Below are 20,242 nucleotides of genomic sequence, written 5' to 3'. Positions count from 1 at the left end.
CTGAGTATATTGAAAGAACTGTGAGTCCACAGGCATCCTAAATAGTTAGAAGGAAGACTTCACAAAGGGAACTAAAAGGTAGTGATGGCCTGGCGCAGTGGCACACTCTTGTAGTCCCAGCTTCTTGGGAGGCTGAGACAGGAGGATCACTTGAGCCCGGAAAGTGATTGTGCCACTGCACTCCAGCCTGAGCAACACAGTGAGACTCTGCCTCAAAAGATGAAAATACAGGTAAAAAGAACAAGAAAAAGTAGTGATAATGTGCACACTTGCTTGCAAAATTATTAAAGTTTTGTATTGATCAGCCCAAACTATGTGAGTCATACACTGGTATTTTGGTCATACTCCAGAAAATAAAATTTAGGAGTAGGTTTAGAGAGAAAAAAATCTTAGAAAGGCACATATCAAACATGGAAAGTTTTTTGTTTGTTTGTTTGTTTGTTTGTTTGTTTTTTTAAACGGAGTCTCACGTCTGTTGCCAGGCTGGAGTGCAGTGGCACGATCTCAGCTCACTGCAACCTCTGACTCCCTGGTTCAAGCAATTCTCCTGCCTCAGCCTCCCGAGTAGCTGGGATTACAGGCACCTGCCACCATGCCCAGCTATTTTTTGTATTTTTAGTAGAGACAGGGTTTCATTATGTTGGCCGGGATGGTCTTGATCTCTTGACCTCGTGATCTGCCCGCCTCGGCCTCCCAAAGTGTTGGGATTACAGGCGTGAGCCACCACGCCTGTCATTTTATTTTATTTTGTTTGAGACAGAGTCTTGCTCTGTCACCCAGGCTGGAGTGCAGTGGCGTGATCTCGGCTCACTGCAAGCTCCACCTCCACCTCCCGGGTTCAAGTGATTCTCTTGCCTCAGCATCCCAAGTAGCTGGGACTACAGGCTCACGCCAGCACAACCGGCTAATTTTTTGTGTTTTTATGGAGATGGGGCTTCACCATGTTGGCCAGGCTGGTCTCGAACTCCTGACCTCACCCCTGAGGTCTGCCTGCCTTGGCCTCTCAAAGTGCTGGGATTACAGGCATGAGCCAACGCGCCTGGCCAAAAATATTTTTTAAACTAAGAGTGTACTTGTAGAAGGCGGGGGTATACTTGTAGAAAGTGAGGGTAATTTTATGGATAAGGGCAGTGCTATGGAAGATGGAAAATGTAAGTAAAAGGTAGAGAAATATTAGCTAGGCAATACTGAACAGAGAGGAAGTCTACTGTGATGGAAGAAGGGAAGGTATCAAGATTAATTAATAGTAATAAAAAGCACAAAGCCAGTAAACTCAGGTTGTTGTATACAGGTCACCGAATCCTTCTGAAGAGTGGGCTCAAAGGAGGAGGGAGGTTTGCATAGCTCTTGGAAAAAGTGGGAAACCGTCTGGGCTAGCAGTGTCAGGCTGAACAAGCTCAAATAAGTGCAAAGTCAGTTAAGGTAAAAGAAGGAGTTGGTGTCACAGCAAAAGAGAATAGGAGAAATGTCAAGAAATTAAAAATAGTCTCTTTTTCGTAAGAAGATAAAGAATCAAAGAGTTATGTAAAATAGGTAAGGGAATGAAAAGAAAAATAGAAGAATATGAAAGTTTGTCTAAGTGTAATGGTGTCTTAGAAATAAGTAGACATGTACCAAGTGCAAGCAAAGAATAACGGTCCCCTGCCAAACATACAAACAAAAGACAACGAAAAAGAAGACAGCCCAGCCTAACTGAATGAGACGTCCTTCAGGGAGGAAGGAGGAGCTTATGCATTCAGAACAGGACACATCCCCCATGCTGGCAGGACCCCCGTCCTCTCTCAGCAAGGTTGAGTGGGAACCCCTGAATGGGCACACTCTGGACAAGAGCTCACATTCCTGCTTCCCTAAACACTTGCAGTTGCTGCGTCACTCTGTACCTGGGACGAATCTCACTAGGCCCTTTAGCCTTGTGCATGTAGCCACCACATTATCCCTCATTCCCCACCTCTAATCCCCATTCAGCTTGTGCACTATCTTTCAACCCCATCTTCCATAGCTCCTCATTGCCTGAAACCTTTCCACCGTGCTCTCTGGAGCTCAAAGCTATTCATCAGCAGAACATTCTGCACCCTGACCCTCTTTCCAAAATGTTTTCTTCATCCTCGTGTTCTAAGGATACTTCTTTCTTTGCAATCCTCTTCAGAGGTGGTTGCTTGCTCTCTCACAGCCCTTGTACCACTGGGCCTGGGGGGGAGTTAGATGTTCTCCTTGTTCCCCGTCGCTAATCCCAGATGCCCTCTCTTTCAGACTCAGTATCCACAATCCACAATCCCTCTGCCTGCAGGCATCTCTGCCACCTTCCCCCATGCTTTGAGGAGTTTAGCTCCTGGATCATCCTCGCCAACATTCCTAGAGATTTCCATACCCACATGGATAATTATTCCAGGCACCTGGACTCTAGGTTCCGTGATACTCTCTTCTCCCATGAACTGGTCATCCATCCTAAGCGAGTCTCTTCCACGGTCATATTTTAGGTCTTGTCATAACAATCACCTCAATCCCATCACAAGTTCAGTTTCAAATATCCCGTGCTCTGAACACACCTCTTTCCTAGGCCAGGGTCCCTGGAACATGGAGTCAGCCTGAAGCAAAGCAAATGTGCTGATGCTTTACTGAGACAGAAGCAAGAATGAGGGAAAGGAGCAGTCAGTCAGGGAAGTCGGGAGAGCAACCACAAAGTGTGCTGTAGAGCTGGCAACATCTTCCAAGAATATCCAAATGCGTGGCTCACAGGGCTCCTCCAGGGAGGCCAGAGGACCATGGCGTCTAAACACAATCCAGCAGGGGCATGCAGAGGTCATTCAACTCCTTCTCAGGCCTTCTGGCATTCTTCTCCTTGGTCAAAAGCATCCCCATGGAGCTTTAATTCCCTATGATTTGCGGGTTGTATATTGACCACTCTGGGAAGTCACAGGGGAAGCCAAAGCCTCCATGGACCCAGTCAGGTTAGACGTGGTGTCAGAGCTGCCACAGCTCCTATGGCAGTGGCTATGACAGAAGCTGTGCTGAAGCCTTGTCCAACCCTGAGGATCCACTGAGGCAACCAGAGCCACAGCCATGACCACTGGAAAGAAATGAGCCATCCCCAGGGCCAGTTCAGCCAGAAAATAGGGCAAGAGGCTCAGGCCCTGGGGAAGAGGAGCAGAAAAGTCAGTCTCAACACGTCTGGGGTGCAAAGAAACTGGATCTTGCACATCCATCCATTGCACCACATAGATCTGCTCAGATCCATTCATTTCTGAATCTTGCATGAGAAAAAAAATGATGCTCTCACTTTTCCTCAAGAAGAGAATTTAAAACCCTGTTCTTCAAGCTGACGGCCAGTTCCAGTCTCCTAAAAAAGGAGTTAGAAAACCAAGTTAAATCCCGTTACTACAGTTGGTCATAATTGACATCCAGGGCCATAACCGATATTCTCATCTCGCACCTCCACCAACCATTCCAGGTTTCCCTCACCCTCAGTCAGCACTTTGGCTGGTCTGGGTCACTGGCCTGGTCAAGTGGCCTAAACCTTTAGCCCTCTTGCCTTGCTTTTGTAAGGCCATGGTTGCTGCAATTAACCACTCACAGTTCTCACTGGGCAGAGAAGCACCAAGAAATGGCCCACCGAATCCCCCAAGTTCCAGACATGCTTGCATGCTTGCATGCTTGCTTGCTTGCTTGCTTGCTTGCTTGCTTCCTTGCTTCCTTCCTTCCTTCTCTTCCTTCCCCACTCTCTTTCTTTTCCTTGCTTCCCTCCTTCCCTCCCTCCCTTCCTTCCCTTCCCTCTCCCTTCTTTCCTTCCTTCTTTCTTTTCTTTTCCTTTCCTCTTTCTTTTCTTTTCCTTTCCTTTCTTCTCTTTCTTTCCCATCTTCCTTCTTTCCTTCCTGTCTTTCTTTCTTTTCTTCCCTCTCTCTCTCCCTCTTCCTCCATCCCTCCCTCATCCCTCCCTTCTTTCCTTCCCTCTTTCTTTCTTTCTCTTTCTTTCTTTCCTTTCTTTCTTTATTTCTTTCTTTCCTTCATTCTTTCTTTCTCCTTTTTTCTTTCTTTCTCTTTCTCCTTTCTTTCTGTCCCTCCTTCCTTCCTTCATTCCTTCCTCTCTCACTCGTTCTTTCTTTCCTTCCTTCCCTCTCTCTCTCCCTTCCCTCCCTTCTTTCCCTCCTTCCTCTCCTTCCTTCCTTCCTCCCCTCTCTCTCCCCCTTTCTTTCTCTTTCCGTTTCCTTCCTTCCTTCCTTCCTTCCTTCCTTCCTTCCTTCTTTCCTTCCTTCCTTCCCTCCCTCCCTCCTTCCTCTATCTCTATGTTTTTCTTAGATGGGGTCTCACTCTGTTGCCCAGGCTAGAGTGCAGTGATATGATCATAGTTCACTGTGACCTCAAACTCATAGAGTCAAGTGATCCTCCGGCCTCAGCCTGCTGAGTAGCCAGGACTACAGGTCTGCACCAGCACGCCTGGCTAATTTTTTAAAAATTTTTATAGAGACGGGGTCCCACTGTGTTTCCCAGGCTGGGAGGTCTTTCTTTCTCCATTATGAAATGGCAACTCTTGCTATTCATGTGACTCAGGGTCAACTACCCCTGCCAGCACAGAAATGCCATTCTTTGTCTGCTGATCCTCTGGCATGAGGAGCCCAAAGTGGCCAAACATGACCCCAGCTTCCAGTTCCCAGGTGGAAGCACACATGAATAGGTCTTCTCAGGGCCTAAGGCTACAGGAAACATGAATTCCACAGTGGGTCATTGAGAGAAATGGTGGTCAGGGGCAATGCTTCTGTCACCTTGTAGTCACACAGGCCTGTATATTCTAGCTATTAAGGCAGACAAAAAAACCATCCTAGGCCGGGTGTGGTGGCTCACATCTGTAATCCCAACACTTTGGGAGGCCAAGGCGAGTGGATCACCTGAGGTCAGGAGTTCAAGACCAACCTGGCCAACATTGGGAAACCCCATCTGTACTGAAAATACAAAAATTAGCTGGGCGTGGTGGCAGACACCTGTAATCGCAGCTACTAGGGAGGCTGAGGGAGGAGAATCACTTAATTCTGGGAGGCAGAGTTGCAGTGAGCCATTGCACTCCAGCCTGGGAAACGAGAATGAAACTCTGTCTCAAAAAAAAAAAAAAAAAAAAAAAATCCCATCCAGCACCACAAGAGTAATATATTCCTGAGAAAATTGCAATGCTTAATAACACCACCAGTGCTTGAAAGATGCAAGGTAGTTATTCTTTCCACAATCCTATTTAATTTGTCCTTTTGGCAGATTCAGAATCTTGATGGATCCTGGAACATGACTATGGATGATTATAAATGTAATCACGTAGGGAATCTAATTAGAGCGGCAACCTGGATGTGGCATCTTTAACAGAGCAAATCAATATAGCCTCTGGCGTCTGGAAAGTGTTTTCTTTTCCATTCAAAAGCAAACTGCCTTTGTGTGGCATGACACCTGTATCCCTTCACTGTTTTTCCTCAGGACTATGTCAGCCTTCTTTACTTTGGTATAGTATAGCCAAAAAGGGCCTTGATTACCTTGATAACCCACAGAACATCATGCTGCTCCACTACGTTGATGACATTATGCTAACTGGACCTGGTGAGAAAGAAGTATCAAGCATCCCATACACTTTAGTAGAACACATGTGTTTCTGAAGCTGGCCAATAAACCCTGTGAAAATTCAGGGACCTGACACACAGGGAAGTTTCTAGGGGTCCAAGGCCTGTGGCATGTTGACAATAGCTTTAAAATGACAGACAGGTTGCTTCACCTTACTATAAATAAAGAGGCACAACGCTTGGTAGGCCTGTTTGGATTTTGGAGGCAACATATTCTACATTTGAACTTGTTGCTCCAATCCATTCACCAAGAAATCTATAAGGTTTAGAGTTTTTTTTTTTTTTTTTTTTTTTTTTAAGACAGAGTCTCCCTAACTCCATCACCCAGGCTGGAGTGCAGTGCAGTGGCATAATCTCAGCTCACTGCAACTTCTGCCTCCCAGGTTGAAGCGATTCTTGTGCCTCAGCCTCCTGAGTAGCTGGGATTACAGGTGTGTGCCACCATGCCCGGCAAATTTTTGTATTTTTAGTAGAGATGGGTTTTTGCCATGTTGGCCAGGCTGGTTTCGAACTCCTGACCTCAAGAGATCCCCCTGCCTTGACTTCTCAAAGTGCTGGGATTACAGGCATGAGCCACCATGTCCATCCAGATTTACAGTCTTGTGTAGGACCCAGAGGAAGAAAAATATCTGCAGCAGGTCTAAGTTATTCAAGCTCCCCTGCCACTTGGGTCTTGAGACTCAGCAAACCCCATAGTGTGGGAGGTATCTGTAGAAGAAAGAGAAATTGTATGGGCAATTGTATTTGCCAAGCCCCAAAAGGAGAATCACAGCACAGATTCTTTGAGGTTTGGAGTAAAAGCATGCCCTTTTCTGCCAGCTATTCTCCATTTGAAAAGCAAACCTTAATTACCACTGGGTTCTGGTAGTTTAAATATCAAAAAAAAAAAAAGAAAGAAACATTAAATGAGGATGCAAACAGATTCCTGCCTGAGGTGGGAATAGTCAGCACAAGATGAGTTTGCAGTCACAAAGAACTGTCAATCACAGTAATAGCCAAAGTCAGAGGGAAGCTAAGGAGATGTGACACAGGGCACCACAGACTCTGGTCATTTCTTGTGCCACTGAGATTCCTTTGTATCCCATATTCATTCTGTTAAATCCACCCTGTTAAAGATGTTAGTCAGCTGCAGCCTTTAGAAAAGATTCAGTATTGAGCTTCAAGTTGGAGTAAGTGAAAAAGAAAAAGATTTAATGTATAGAGATTACTGAGACAAGCTACAATCCCACTGGTTACCCAAAATGGTAATAGACATTATCTTTCTTCTCTACCATGCCCTCCCCTCCACCCCAACTCTAGCATTCCATCTTGTCTAGTTTGCCTGCCTGGCAGGAGGACTTAGATTTTCATCTCTCAGGAGTCTAAACACTTGGTTGTCTTGCCTTTGTCAGGTGGTGGTTGCTGCAATTGCTTACTCACAGTTATTACTAGGCTTGGAATTACTGAGAGACACAATAGAATTCCAGCATTTTTTTCACTGTCCTCATTATTGGCAGCTACTCTAGGTCATTATGATAATTAGGGTCAACCACTGCTGTCAGTGTAACTTTTAGTGCCTGCTGGTCCACAGGCAGAAGGAGCTCAAAGTGAGTGGATCACAGTTAGATTCAGATTGAGTGGAAGTTTTATTGTGCCCCCTAGTGGAAAAGTCCTCCTCCCAGGGAACCAGAACCTTAAATCCAGCAGCCCAAGGTTGAGGGGATGAGCAAATATTTGGGGGTTGGTTACTAGGATTGATGGTGAGAGGGGCCAGTCTTTCATCTTTATATGTTGGCTGTTGGTTTAGTAAGTACACTTCATGCTGGAGGACAGACTCCACCCCCAAAATACTGTCCTCAAGTTGGCACTTTAGATGAGCCTTTAATAGGCCATCTCACCATTCTGTCTGCCAGCTGCTTTCAAGTATACAATATATGGTAGAACCAAGGGCTATTGCGATTATTCTTATGCACCTCCTTGGCTGTAAAATGGATCCTTCGGTCTGAGGCAGCATCTTCTGGGATCCCATGTGGGTTGATCAGGCATTCTCCAATTCCAAGCCTTTGGGATAGTGGTGCTGGGAAAGGCACTGAAGGCAGGAAAGGCAAACATTTCAAAAGCAGGTGTCAGTTTCAGTAAGAGAGAATCACATCCTCCTCCATTAGAAGTGGTCCTTTCACTTCACTTTGTATCTGCTTCCAAATATCCAGCCACATGATTCTTCCCCTACATCAGTTTGTCTCTAATTCTCCAATCTTGACCTTTCCAGAATCCTGAGCAACCAGCTAAATCATTTTCCACTCCCCAGGAGTTTATGTATATTCTTATCTCAAACTACTTTCCCTCCATTCAAAGTAACAACCAAGTGTGCTATTCACTACACTTGCTTTTAGGGTCCCACTTAGTGAAGCATTAGTGTGGCAGCTGTCCAGCTTTGGTTACAAAAGCATATTGAGTGCCCCCCATCCATAACCATCCCAATTTTTTTTTCTCCTTTGTCAACTGGTTGTAAGGAAAACCTCCATGAGGTTGCATGTGTGAATTAAGGAAGAGGTGTGAATGCAACAAAGGTGGGTGATGTAGACTGGGCCACTCCTTCATGTAACTTACTTGTAACTTAGAATCTGCTCTGGATTGATCCCAAATATACCATTTACCCACTAAGTGGCAAGGCAGCTTCCACTGTAGCCCAGATTTGCTGTAAGGCCCTATATTTATCTGAGCTCCACTTGAAACTAGCATCCTTCCTAGTCACTTGATAAATAGGTTAGAACAGTGTTCTTAAGTGTAATGTATATTGCTCCCCAAATCAAAGGAGGCCCCCCTCCCCACAAAACACCACCTCTTCTCTAGTGATATGGGTTTACAGGATGCAATAACTTGCCATTTGTTTTAGAAGAATATCCCAGAGGCCGGGCGTGGTGGCTCACGCCTGTAATCCCAGCACTTTGGGAGGCCAAGGTGGGTGGATCACGAGGTCATGAGTTCAAGACCAGCCTCGCCAAGATGGTGAAACCCCGTCTCTACTAAAAATACAAAAATTAGCCGGGCATGGTGGCGGGCACCTGTAATCCCAGCTACTCAGGAGATTGAGGCAGAGAACTGCTTGAACCCAGGAGGTAGAATTTGCAGTGAGCTGAGATCGTGCCACTGGGCTCCAGCCTGGGCGACAGAGCGAGACTCCATCTCAAAAAAAAAAAAAAAAAAAGAATGTCTTAGAATTCCTTAGATCGTTGAACTCCTAAAAATTTCACCAATGTGGTAGACCCTTGATTTCTTACAGTGTTTATTCCCCCACCTTCTGGCATGCATTTGTCTTACTAGGGCATTCAGAATATTTAACACTTTCTATTGCCCAGGCCTAATCAGCTGATGCCATCAATATAGTGGATCAATATGTGAAATATAAAGATCAAGGCCCCTGTGGACTACGTCTTGACAGAGAGCAGGAGAAATAATATAGTTATGGGACAAGACAGTGAACATGTACTGATGACCTTCTCCTATAGAGGTAAACTGCTTTTAGTGACAGTGACAGAAAATAACACATTTGACAGATCAGTAGCCACATGCCAAATGCCATAGACTGAATTGATCCATTTCAACAAAGATACAATATGGGACAGCAGCTTTAGTTGGGGCCATTATTTGATGTTGTCAGATTTTCAAACGTTTGTCCATTTTGGTGGGTAGGGAGTTGTAACATGTTTTCATTTTGTATTTCCCTAATGAGTCATAAAATCAATCACTTTTCATATGCTTATTGGCCATCTGGATTTCTTGTGCTTGTTCAAGTATTTTGTCTATTTAAAACATTTATCTGTAGAAATCCTTTTTTATATTCTAAGAAGTGATAGACTGAACTGTACCCACCCTAAAATTCTGTGTTGACACACTAACCCCCAATGTGGCTGTATTTAGAAATAGGGGCTCTAAGGAGGAAATAAAGGTTAAGTGAGGTCATAAGGGACTAGCCTTAATCTGATAAGGCTGGCGTTCTTATAAAAAGAAGAAAAGACACCAGAGCTGTCTCTCTGGAAAGGCCATGTGAGGATACGGCAAGAAGGCAGTCATCTACAAGCCAGGAATAGAACCCTCATTAGGAGCTGAATTTGCTAGTAGCTTAATCATGGACTTCTAGCCTTTAGAACTAAAGGCTAGAAAATAAATATGCATTGTTTAAGCCACGCAGTCTATGGTATTTATTATGGCAGCCTGAGCAGACTAAATCATAGATGTGAGCCTTTTGTCAGTTATATTTATTGCAAATATCTTCCCCCTTCTCCTCACCTCCTGGCAAACTGCAAGAGCAGCTGTCATGGTTATCTATTGCTGTGTAACAAACAATAGATAGTAACAAACTCTTACCCAAAGCTTAATGACTTATAACAACAATAATCACTTATTTTGCTCATGAATCTGCAATCTGAGCAATGTTTGATGGGGCTGATTCATCTCTGTACCACACAGCATTAGCTGGAGTGGTTTGACTGGGGCTGGAGAATCCCCTTCCAAGATGGCTAGCAAGCTGGGGCTGGCTATCACCTAAGAGGTCAGCTAAGGCTGTAGGCCAAGGTGCTCAGTTGCTCTCCACATAGGCTTAACCATGGGTCAACTCCAACTTCCTTCCAGGAGCATGCATCTCAAGAGACAGGAAGTGAAAGTTACTAGTGTCTTAAGACCTGAGCCTGGACGATGGCATGGCATCACTTCTGCATTATTCTATTTAAGCAATCACAGCACCTTCCCAGATTCAAGGGAAGGGACAAAGACCCCACATCCTGATAGAAGGTATGTTAAAGAATTGGCAGACGCCAAAATCTTGGTGTTTTCTGAATTTGCAGCCCTTTTCTGTACGGGCCCATGATTGCAAAAGAAAAGCACTCCTGGCTGGGTGCACTGCCTCACACCTATAATCCCAGCACTTTGGGAGGCCGAGGCGGGCAGATCACGAGGTCAGGAGATCGACACCATTCTGGCTAACGCGGTGAAATCCTGTCTCTACTAAAAATACAAAAAATTAGCCGGGCACGGTAGTGCGCGTCTCTAGTCCCAGCTACTCAGGAGGCTGAGGCGGGAGAATCGCTTGAACCCAGGAGGCAGAGGTTGCAGTGAGCCGAGATCACCCCACTGCACTCCAGCCTGGGTGACAGAGTGAGACTCTGTCTCAAGGGAAGGGAAGGGGAAGGGGGAGGGGGAAGGGGAGGGGGAATGGGAAGGGGAAGGGGAAGGGGAAGGGAGAAAGGAAGGAAGGAAGGAAAGAAAGAAAGGGACTCGTACTAATTAATGGTGCTCTTATTCTTGCATCCAAACTCCATGGAAATTCTTATGTCTTGTCCTTGCTATCTATCCTTGCTACCTATTAAGAACCTTTTCACATCCCCAAAATCTGGCTTGTTTTTCTGATCTGATACCTTCTTGCTATCCACTACACCCCCATCACAATAACTAGTCATCTGAAGTGTTATGACCTCAGTAAATCAATTCTAAATTCCTTAGCATTGCTCATAAGGCTTCTCACAAGCTAACACCAGCCTACCTTTCAGCCCCATACCCCATCACTCGATCCCTTCCGTCCCGTGCATCCTGAGTTTGTGATGGCACAGACGAGTAGACTTTCTATAGAAGAAAAGTAATTGGCCTCCCAAAGTGCTGGGATTACAGGCATGAACCAGTGCACCCGGCAAGGAGTGCCTTGCTTTTGCAGTCATGGGCCTGTACAGAAAAGGGCTGCAAATTCAGGAAACACCAAGATTTTGGAATCTGCCAAAAAAAAAGTATTAATAATAATAAATAATGTCATAACTTGGTGTTTTTTTGTTTTTTTTTTTTTGAGACAGAGTCTTACTCTGTTGCCCAGACTGGAGCATAGTGGCACAATCTCAGCTCACTGCAACCTCTGCTCCCAGGTTCAAGTGATTCTCCTGCCTCCCAAGTAGCTGGGGTTACAGGCACCCGCCACCAGGCCTGGCTAATTTTTTGTATTTTTAGTAGAGACGGGGTTTCACCCTGTTGGTCAGGCTGGTCTCGAACTCCTGACTTCAGGTCATCCACCCACCTCGGCCTCCCAGAGTTCTGGGATTACAGGCGTGAGCCACTGCGCCCAGCCATAACTTGGTGCTCTTATATCTTCTTACCTCTATTGGAAATGCCAGTCTCTCTTTACCAAACACAGTAGTTCTCAAATATGTTGCTTTCAGGACCCATTCACACTCTAAAAAGATTTGATATTTAATGAAATTAATAATTTTTACAACTTCATCAAGGATATTCTTAAGTGGAAGTAGTAGTTGAAAATTCTTACTACAGGGGTGCGGCAATGAAGAATTCGATGACTTCTGGTATAGTGGGGTCTGCTGCTCTGATTCCTACTGAGGCACTAGCAGTTTTTTTCACCTTCGCTTTTGCACCATCAGGAAAATGTCAATACAGCGAAACAGCAAATAATACCAGTGTTATTCCAAAAATAGTTTTGACCTTACAAATTCTCTCCAAAGGTTTGGGGACCCTCAGCGTTCCACAGACCACACTTTGAAAACCATTGACTTCACAATTTCTATTCATTCTCCAAAGCGTCCCTAAAAGTTTCCTCCCCTCCAAGCATTCCTCTAGGAATGCTAGTCTGCCTAGTCTCCCAGGCAGTTGCTTTTCCCTCTGGAATCCTGCAGCATCCTAGGCTTAGTTTCATTCAAACATTTATCACAAAGAATTATAAACTTTTTTTTTTTTGCAGGGGGGACAGGTTCTCTTTCTGTCACCCCGGCTGAAGTTCAGTGGTGTGATAATGGCTCACTGCAACCTCTACCTCCTGGTGTCAGCCTCCCAAGTAGCTAGCACTACAGGTGCATACCACCATGCCCAGCTAATTTTGTGTGAGTTTTTTGTAGAGATGGGGTTTTGCCATGTTACTCAGGCTGGTCTCAAACTCCCAGCCTCAAGCAATCCTCCCAGCTTGGCCTCCCAAAGTGCTGAGATTACAGGCATGAACCACCGCATCTCGCCTCAAATTTGTCTTTTTACTTGTGTCTTCCCCATTAAACTTAGAGCCTCTGGAGGGCAAGAACTGTTTGCTCATCTGAATGAGCTGGAATGTTAAATACAATCCTACTGGAGGCCAGAAGATAACCAAAAGGTCATCAACACAGAGCAGTAGTATTTCAAAATCTCATTCCCAAAATGCTACCTGTTCTCCTGGGCTTGAAGACCCCTCTTACCTGGCTTCCTCCTATCCCTGCTCCAAAATCCCTCCAGATCTGCCCTCTTAGACTTCTGGGTTCCTTAAGAGAGGAGAATTCAAGAGAGTTCAAGAGGGTTCAAGAGAGAGAATTCACCCCCTCCCTCCATTCCTCTGTGCCTTTCCATTCAAGGAAATAAATAACAGAATCTAGCACAATAACCACAGCATTCAGATACTACCAAGACCACGCACAGACTATCACTATCACTGGGGAAGAGATTGATGGGAAGGTATTCTCACAAAGAGCAGTAGAACAGAAGAGAAGGACATAGACTGGTGAGAACATGAACATTGTTTTACAGGGACATAGAATAGAATGTGAACTACTTTTTTTGGGAAAAGTTCTACCGAGAGGGACCCCAAGCAGAGGTTGCCTAAGTAGGAGCAATGACCTTGTCTTGGTATTCTCCTGCCTTCTGAATTCACTGCCCTAATCCATAGTGATCCAAGTCCCCTACTAGGCCAAACCTGAGGGTGGGATCCACTTCTGCTTCATCCCTGTATCCTCTTCTGTCTCCTAGCACCCAACATGGTAGCTAGCACCCAACACACTGAATAATCAATCAGTGAAAGAACAATGTTAAAAATGCTGGTAGTCATAGACATGTACTGCTCACATCCCTCTTCAAGGAAAGACTTGCTGCCCAGACTTAGAGAATGTAGTCAGCAGACAGACTGTTGCCATGAGCTCTTTCAGGGTCTGCCCAAGCAGCCCTTGCTGATGACTGAGCTAGGTTGGAGGTCAAGGAAACAGAAAAGGGGTATAGAGGCTCAGCCACTTAGTCTGACGCAGAACTGCTCCGACAGCCAATACTCTGGAGTAACTCCTGGGTTGGTGATATGGTTTGGCTGTGTCACCACTCAAATCTCATCGTGAATTGTAGTTCCCATAATCCCCAGGTGTCATGGGAGGGACCCAATGGGAAGTAATTGAATCATGGGGGCAGTTTCCCCCATGCTATTCTCGTGATAGTAAGTTCTCATGAGATCTGATGGTTTTATAAGGGGCTCCCCCTTTGCTTGGTTCTCATTCCTCTCTCCTGCCATCACATGAAGAAGGACGTGATTGCTTCCCCTCCTGCCATGATTATAAGTTTCCTGAGGGCTCCTCAGCAATGCGCAACTGTGAGTCAATTAAAACCTCTTTCCTTTATAAATTACCCAGTCTTGGGTATTTCTTCATAGCAGCGTGAGAATGGACTAATATAGTTGGCCAAGCCTTGACTAGACAAATACAATTGGCCAAGCCTTGGCCAGGTCTGCGTCACAGTTCAGTTTCTTCCTCTGCCCAATCCTGCTCCCTCCCGCTTCTCCTCACAGATATTGATCCCTAGTAACCATCTTGCACCCACAACTCCATCTCAGCTTCTGCTTCCGGAGAACCCATCCTGTGACAGGAGACAAAGTAGCTTGCTCCATCATCCAAGCAAAACAGATATGGGGTGGAGGGAAGGGAAGGAGTAGAAGTTTCATTGCCCACCAGAGGGCCCAGCCAGCACATCTATGGCCAGAATTCACTCGCCGTTCTATCAGAAATATGTGCTCTAGAATTACACTTGCCCCTTTGTTTTTTAAGATTTTGTTCTTTTGTCAACATTCTAGTAAGGTTATATTTGAAGGCTGCCGAATATCTCAGATGAACAAAGAAGAAAAAGGAGTTTGTCTTATGACTGTCCAGTTAGAAACATTGGGAGCCCCTTCAAGCTTGGAAAAGGAGTGATGGTGGTCATCCCATTAGCTCTCAAGGAAGAGCTATCTGTGCAGCCGAGCATCTGGGAATTCCTTCCTGCCTGGAGTTTTCCTTCCTCCCTTTCATTTGTTTGTGCCTTTGGTTCAGTTATGTGAGCGTGCACCCTCGCACACATCCCAGCTCAGAATGTATCATATTGGCTCAGCACTGTGTTGACTATACTTTCAATTCTTCTCTTCATACCTTAGGCAAACTTCACAGATGTCTATCACATGTGGATCTTTGTTTTTTCCTGGGAGCTGAGATTTTGTAGTGGTTAACAGTCTGGACTTTGGATTCAGACCATTTGAGCCCCATTTTTGCCATTTACAAGCTAGGTGACCCTGGCCAAATTACTTAACCTTTCCACATTTTTTTTTTTTTTTTGAGACTGACATGCTGCATACTTCACTAACAAGGCTGCTCCATTTTGGGTTTTTTGAATCTGTAAAGTGGAGAGAATATCTTCCTCATAGGACTGTTGTTGGAATTAATGTAGCATAAGCAGCAAAATCAGAGTCTTGCTCATAGTAAGCACTCAGTAAACACATACACACATTCATTTGCCCATGAATAGACAAAGGGCTACTACTGAGAGACGTAGCTTTCAATGCCAGGGCTCATCCACCACCCCCGCCCCAGGCTCCACCCTGCTCTGCTAAGCTGGGGAGATGGAGAGAGGCTCTGACTCAGGAATCATTTTCATCTATCGGCTTTATCTATCAACATGAGCAGAGTGGACAGTTCCTCTGAGATCTGAATTATCACCTCCTGACCCAAAGTGCCTTCTCTGTCTTCTCCCTAGAACCAAGGCTACAGAAAACAAGCAACGTGGAAGGAAGGAAGGAAGGAAGGAAGGAAGGAAGGAAGGAAGGAAGGAAGGAAGGAAGGAAGGAAGGAAGGAAGGAGGGAGGGAGGGAGGGAGGGAGGGAGGGAGGGAGGAGGAGGGGGGGAGGGAGGGAGGGGGGAGGGAGGGAGGGAGGGGGTGAGGGGAGGGGAGGGGAAGGGAGGGGAGGGGAGGGGAGGGGGAAAGAAGAAGGAAGAGAGGGAAAGCAGATGGCTCAGCTTTGTGCCCAGTTGGAAGAAGCAGAGCAGCAGTAGGCATGGGGTCTAGGAAAGGCTCATGGAGCAAAGTCTTCATGGTGAGTATGAGAAAGTGGTTAAGTCATTTAGCCCTGGGTTCAAATTCTTGGTGCACTAAGTACTTGCTGGGAGAACCTAGTAAGTTACTTAACCCGTCTGGTTCAGGCTCATTTTCTCCTCTTAGTCCCGCCCACTCTGCACTTAATCCACACTGAACACTCAGTTCCTCAAACATGCATTGCCAAAAAAAAAAAAAAAAAGAAAAGAATTACACTCTTGCCTCTGCTAATTTGCCCGTAGGGTTCCCTTTACCTACAGTGACCCCATTCTCCAAGTGCCCCGCCCTACATCAGCTACTCTAATCCCTTTCATCTGGTCAATTCTGGCTCCTCCTGCAGAGCTCAGCTCAGATGTCATTTCCTTCAGGAAGCCTTCTCTGACCACTCAGCCTACTATGTGCTCCCAGAGAAACCTGAATTATCTCAACCGTAGCACTCACCACTCTCTGCTGACATGGCCTATTGTCTGCATGCCCCTCCAGAGTTCCATGACTTCTTCATGACTGCAGTTTCAGTATCCAGTGCCTTACAGGTGCTCAATAAATGAGGCTGAATATTACTGAAACTTTGTAAGCTTTGGAGAGTTGGACAAAAGCCCAGCGTAGGTATTGAATGCCAAATAATTTGTTGAGAGGAGTGGAGTGGAGTGGAGTAGAATGGAATGGAATGGTGAATATGCTGATTTTTAATGCTATTTCACTGCATTATCCCAAAAGCCCACAAGATGTCAGTGTCTCTACTTGAGAAAAAATGTGTCAGTCTGGAGGAAATTAAAAGCACTCCCTCTTCCTGATGCCAGAAGTAAAGTTAATATTGATATAGAAATAATAGGGATTGGTTGATTGGATTGAATATGTAATACGTACATATAGAACACAATTCAAGTATACAATGAAAAGTAAACTCTTCTTTCCTCCCTACTTCTGTCCCTTATCCTCCAGCCCCACTTTGCCCAACCATTGGGCAACAATTTTTATTATACACATAGGATGGATATCCTTCCAGAGATATCCCAGGTATAGAACCTTATAGGTAGATATATGTTTCAAATAACAGCAGTGGTTGTATACAGTTGTTCTGTGCCTTGAATTTTTTTTGTACCTAAAATATCTCAGTGCATTCCATATTAAAACAGTGTTACCCTGTTTAAACAAATATTCCATTGTTTAGCTTTAATGTATTTGACGAATGTCCTAGTGATGGACATTGATTGATTCTCATCTCTTTCTCTTACAAATATCCCAAAACATTTCTCATTTTATACACCTGCAAGTATATCTAGATTTAAATTCCAATATTTTCATATTGTCAAGTAGCCCTCCATTTAAGTTGTACCTATTTACATTTCCACCAAAAATATGAGTCTTTTTCTTCACAAACTTGCCACACAGTTTTTTATATATATATTACATAATAATACATGTAATATATATGCCAATCTGAGATGAACTATATCTCATTGTAGCTTTTTGAAACAGCTTTATTGAAGTATAACTGACATACAATAAATTTCATGTTTAAAGTGTAAATTTAATGAATTTTGACATATGTACCCTGTGAAACCATCACCACAATCAAGATAATGACTATATCCATCACCCGCAAAAGTTTCTTGTGCCCCTTTTTAGACCCTTCCTCCCACTACCCTTGTAATCCTATCATCCCCATACAATCACTGTTCTGCTTTATGTTACTATATACTGTATTTGCTTTTATTTTCTAGAATCTTATAAAATTGGATAATACAATGTTTAGTCTGTGTTTGCTTGCTTGCTTATTTATTTGTGGAACTGACTTGCTTCATTCAGCATTAATATCTTGAGGTTCATCTATGTCATTGCACATATCAATAGTTCCTTTTTATTGCTGAGTCACATTCCATCCTATGGATATCTCACAATTTGTTTATCCTTTCATGTATTGATAGACATTTAGGTTGTTTTTGAAACCAATCCAATAGTCCCAAAGATGATTCTTTTTGATAAACATAGAAATTCACCCTCCTGATCTTAAAGCTTGAAATTTGTATTTGTTTTATCTGAGTTCCTTCCTCAGCAAACAACCTTCAGGCCTCTGGAAAAAGTATCAAAGAACTGAAACTCACCGGATCACAGCACCGGATGACAACCCCTCATTCATTATGATTGCTTTCTTTGCCCCTCCCTAGTTCCTGTTTTCTTACACATAGTTACATTTCTTCCCTGATGTATAAACCTCTAGTTTTAGTCAGTCAGGGAGGTGAATTTGAGACTGAGCTCCCATCTCCTAGGCTGTAGCACCGAGAAAGGGGAGCAGTAGGCCCCACCCCAAACCTAGACCAAACCCCTGATGAAAGCCAAACCCCTGACCTAGACCAAACCCTTGACCTAGACCAAACCTCTGGTATATGGGGAGGAGCAGGACCCTCCCTGGACCTAGACCAAAGCCCTGGTGTTTTGGTAATATTTTTAGTTTGCAGCTTTTACAAAGTTGCTATGAACATTCATGTACAAGTCTTTGTGTGAACATATGTTTTTGTTCTTCTTGGCTAATAAACCTAGAAGTTGGAATGGCTGGATCATATGGTATGTGCTTGTTTAACCTCTAAACAAACTGTCAAATTGTTTTCAAAAGGGATTGTACCATTTCACATTCCCCTTCAGCAGTATATGAGAGTTCCAGTTGCTCCACATCCTCATGTGGTATGGCCAGTCAGACATTTTAATAGATATATAATTCATGGTTTCAATTTTTATCGATCTAAAGAGCAATGATATTGAGGGTTTTTTTTTTTAGTGTTCTTATTTGACAGTGAGAAGTTATCTCTTCAAATCTTTTTTCCAATATAAAAATTGGGTAGTTTTCTTATTGAGTTTTGAGAATTATTTTCATATTCTGGGTGTAAGTCCCTCACTGGATATATAATTGCAAATTGCTAATATTTCCTCCACTCTACAGCTTATCCATTCTCTTAAAAGTGGCTTTTGAGGAGCAAAAGTTCCTAATTTTGATGAAGTCAAATTGATCTTTTTTTTCTTTTATGCATTGTGTTTTTCATGTTATATTTAAGAAATCTGCTTTATCCAAAGTCACAAAGATTTCCTCCTATGTTTTCTTTAAGAAATTTTGGAGTCTTAGGTTTTACATTTAGGACAATTTGTTTTGAGTTCATTTTTGTATATGCTGTAAGATATGGATCACTATAGTTTTAATTTGTATGTTTCTTCTCATGGGTGTATTGAACATATTTTCATATATTTAAATATGATTTATATTTCATTTCTCATGAGGTCTTGGGTCAAGTCCTTTGCCCAAGCAGCTACATTTGGATATGCAGTTGGTGTGCCGCTCACAAGCCTAAACCAATAGAAGTGGAGGCTGCAGTGTAGCAGCACACTGCTCCCTGGGACATGTACACTGCCTAGGAGGCCTAGGAGCCCCTTTTTCTAATTCATTCTGAGGTGTCTGTTTTCTTTACTTTTCCCAGTGGCACTGCATAAGCTAGCAGAGGCATTGCCTTGCTTATTCCATTGTAGGTCTTTTTGATATTTTATGAGTTCTCTGTGTTACTTAGCCCTCCAATTTGTGGTGTGAATATATTCTTCCCAGATTATCATTTACATTTTTTATTGTTCATGGTATTTTTCAATCAGAATAATTACTTGAAGAGTCAAATACATCAGTCTTTTCTATTGCGGGTCTGAGTTTTGTGTCGTGCTTAGAAAGCTTCCCTACTCCAAAGCTATTTTGAAAAATCACTTCATGTTTTCTTCTGGCATGTTGTTTCTTTTTCACTTTTAAGTCTTTTGATTCAGATGGCATTTATTTCGGTGAAGGGGTAAGATAGAAATCTAATTTATTTTTTCCCCAGTTGATCACCCAGTTATCCCAACACTGTTTATTAAATAATTCATATTTTCCCCACTTACATAAAGTGCCAGATTTATCACAAACTAAATCCTTATCTTTAATGTAATAAGAAGCCATATTACCCCGTCCAGAGGCCACATGCTACGCTTCAATTCTATGGGAAAGAAACAGATGACAAGAAAAGGAGGCTATTAAGAGATTTGCTTATTTTCAGAGCATGATTTGAGTTAGTGTTTAAGAGTTCTACATCTATCACATAAAAATCAATTAGGATAGCAATAATCTTGGATCATCAGTAAAAGATTGTATTTACTATCTTCTATTTGTGAATAAGGAAAGTGTTCAATATTTTTGAGAAAAAGTAATGCAGAAGACTTTACACACACACACACACACACACTCCTTCATTAGGAAACGTTGTGTAATTGAGAGGTGACAATGTGCTAGCAGCCCCCACTCTCAGTGCCTCCTCGGCCTTGTCGTCCACTCTGGCGGTGCTTGAGGAGCCCTTAAGCCCGCCACGCGTAGGAGCCCCTCTCTGGGCTGGCTGAGGCCAAAGCTGCCTCCCTCTGCTTGTGGGGAGGTGTGGAGGGAGAAGCGCGGGTGGGAACCAGGGCTGCACACGGCGCTCGCTGGCCAGTTCGAGTTCCGCGGAGGCAGGGGCCAGTGCAGGAGCGGGCTCCGCAGGCCCCGCACATGGAGCGGCCAGCTGGCA

General features: G+C 44.0%; 1 long non-coding RNA gene across 1 annotated transcript; it reads right to left on the bottom strand.

Moving 5' to 3' along the window:
• Positions 1 to 735: 735 nt before the first annotated feature.
• LOC144334333 (uncharacterized) lies at positions 736 to 16,167 on the bottom strand. Its single transcript, XR_013404077.1, has 3 exons — positions 16,119 to 16,167; positions 7,544 to 7,659; positions 736 to 3,337 (listed from the first exon to the last, which is right to left on the bottom strand). It is a non-coding gene; the product is annotated as an uncharacterized LOC144334333 (long non-coding RNA).
• Positions 16,168 to 20,242: the final 4,075 nt, after the last annotated feature.

Source organism: Macaca mulatta, chromosome 14 (genome assembly GCF_049350105.2).
Source record: "Macaca mulatta isolate MMU2019108-1 chromosome 14, T2T-MMU8v2.0, whole genome shotgun sequence".
NCBI lineage: Eukaryota > Metazoa > Chordata > Mammalia > Primates > Cercopithecidae > Macaca > Macaca mulatta.
The sequence above is the reverse complement of the archived record's forward strand: the minus strand, read 5'-3'. Positions and strand labels throughout refer to the sequence as shown.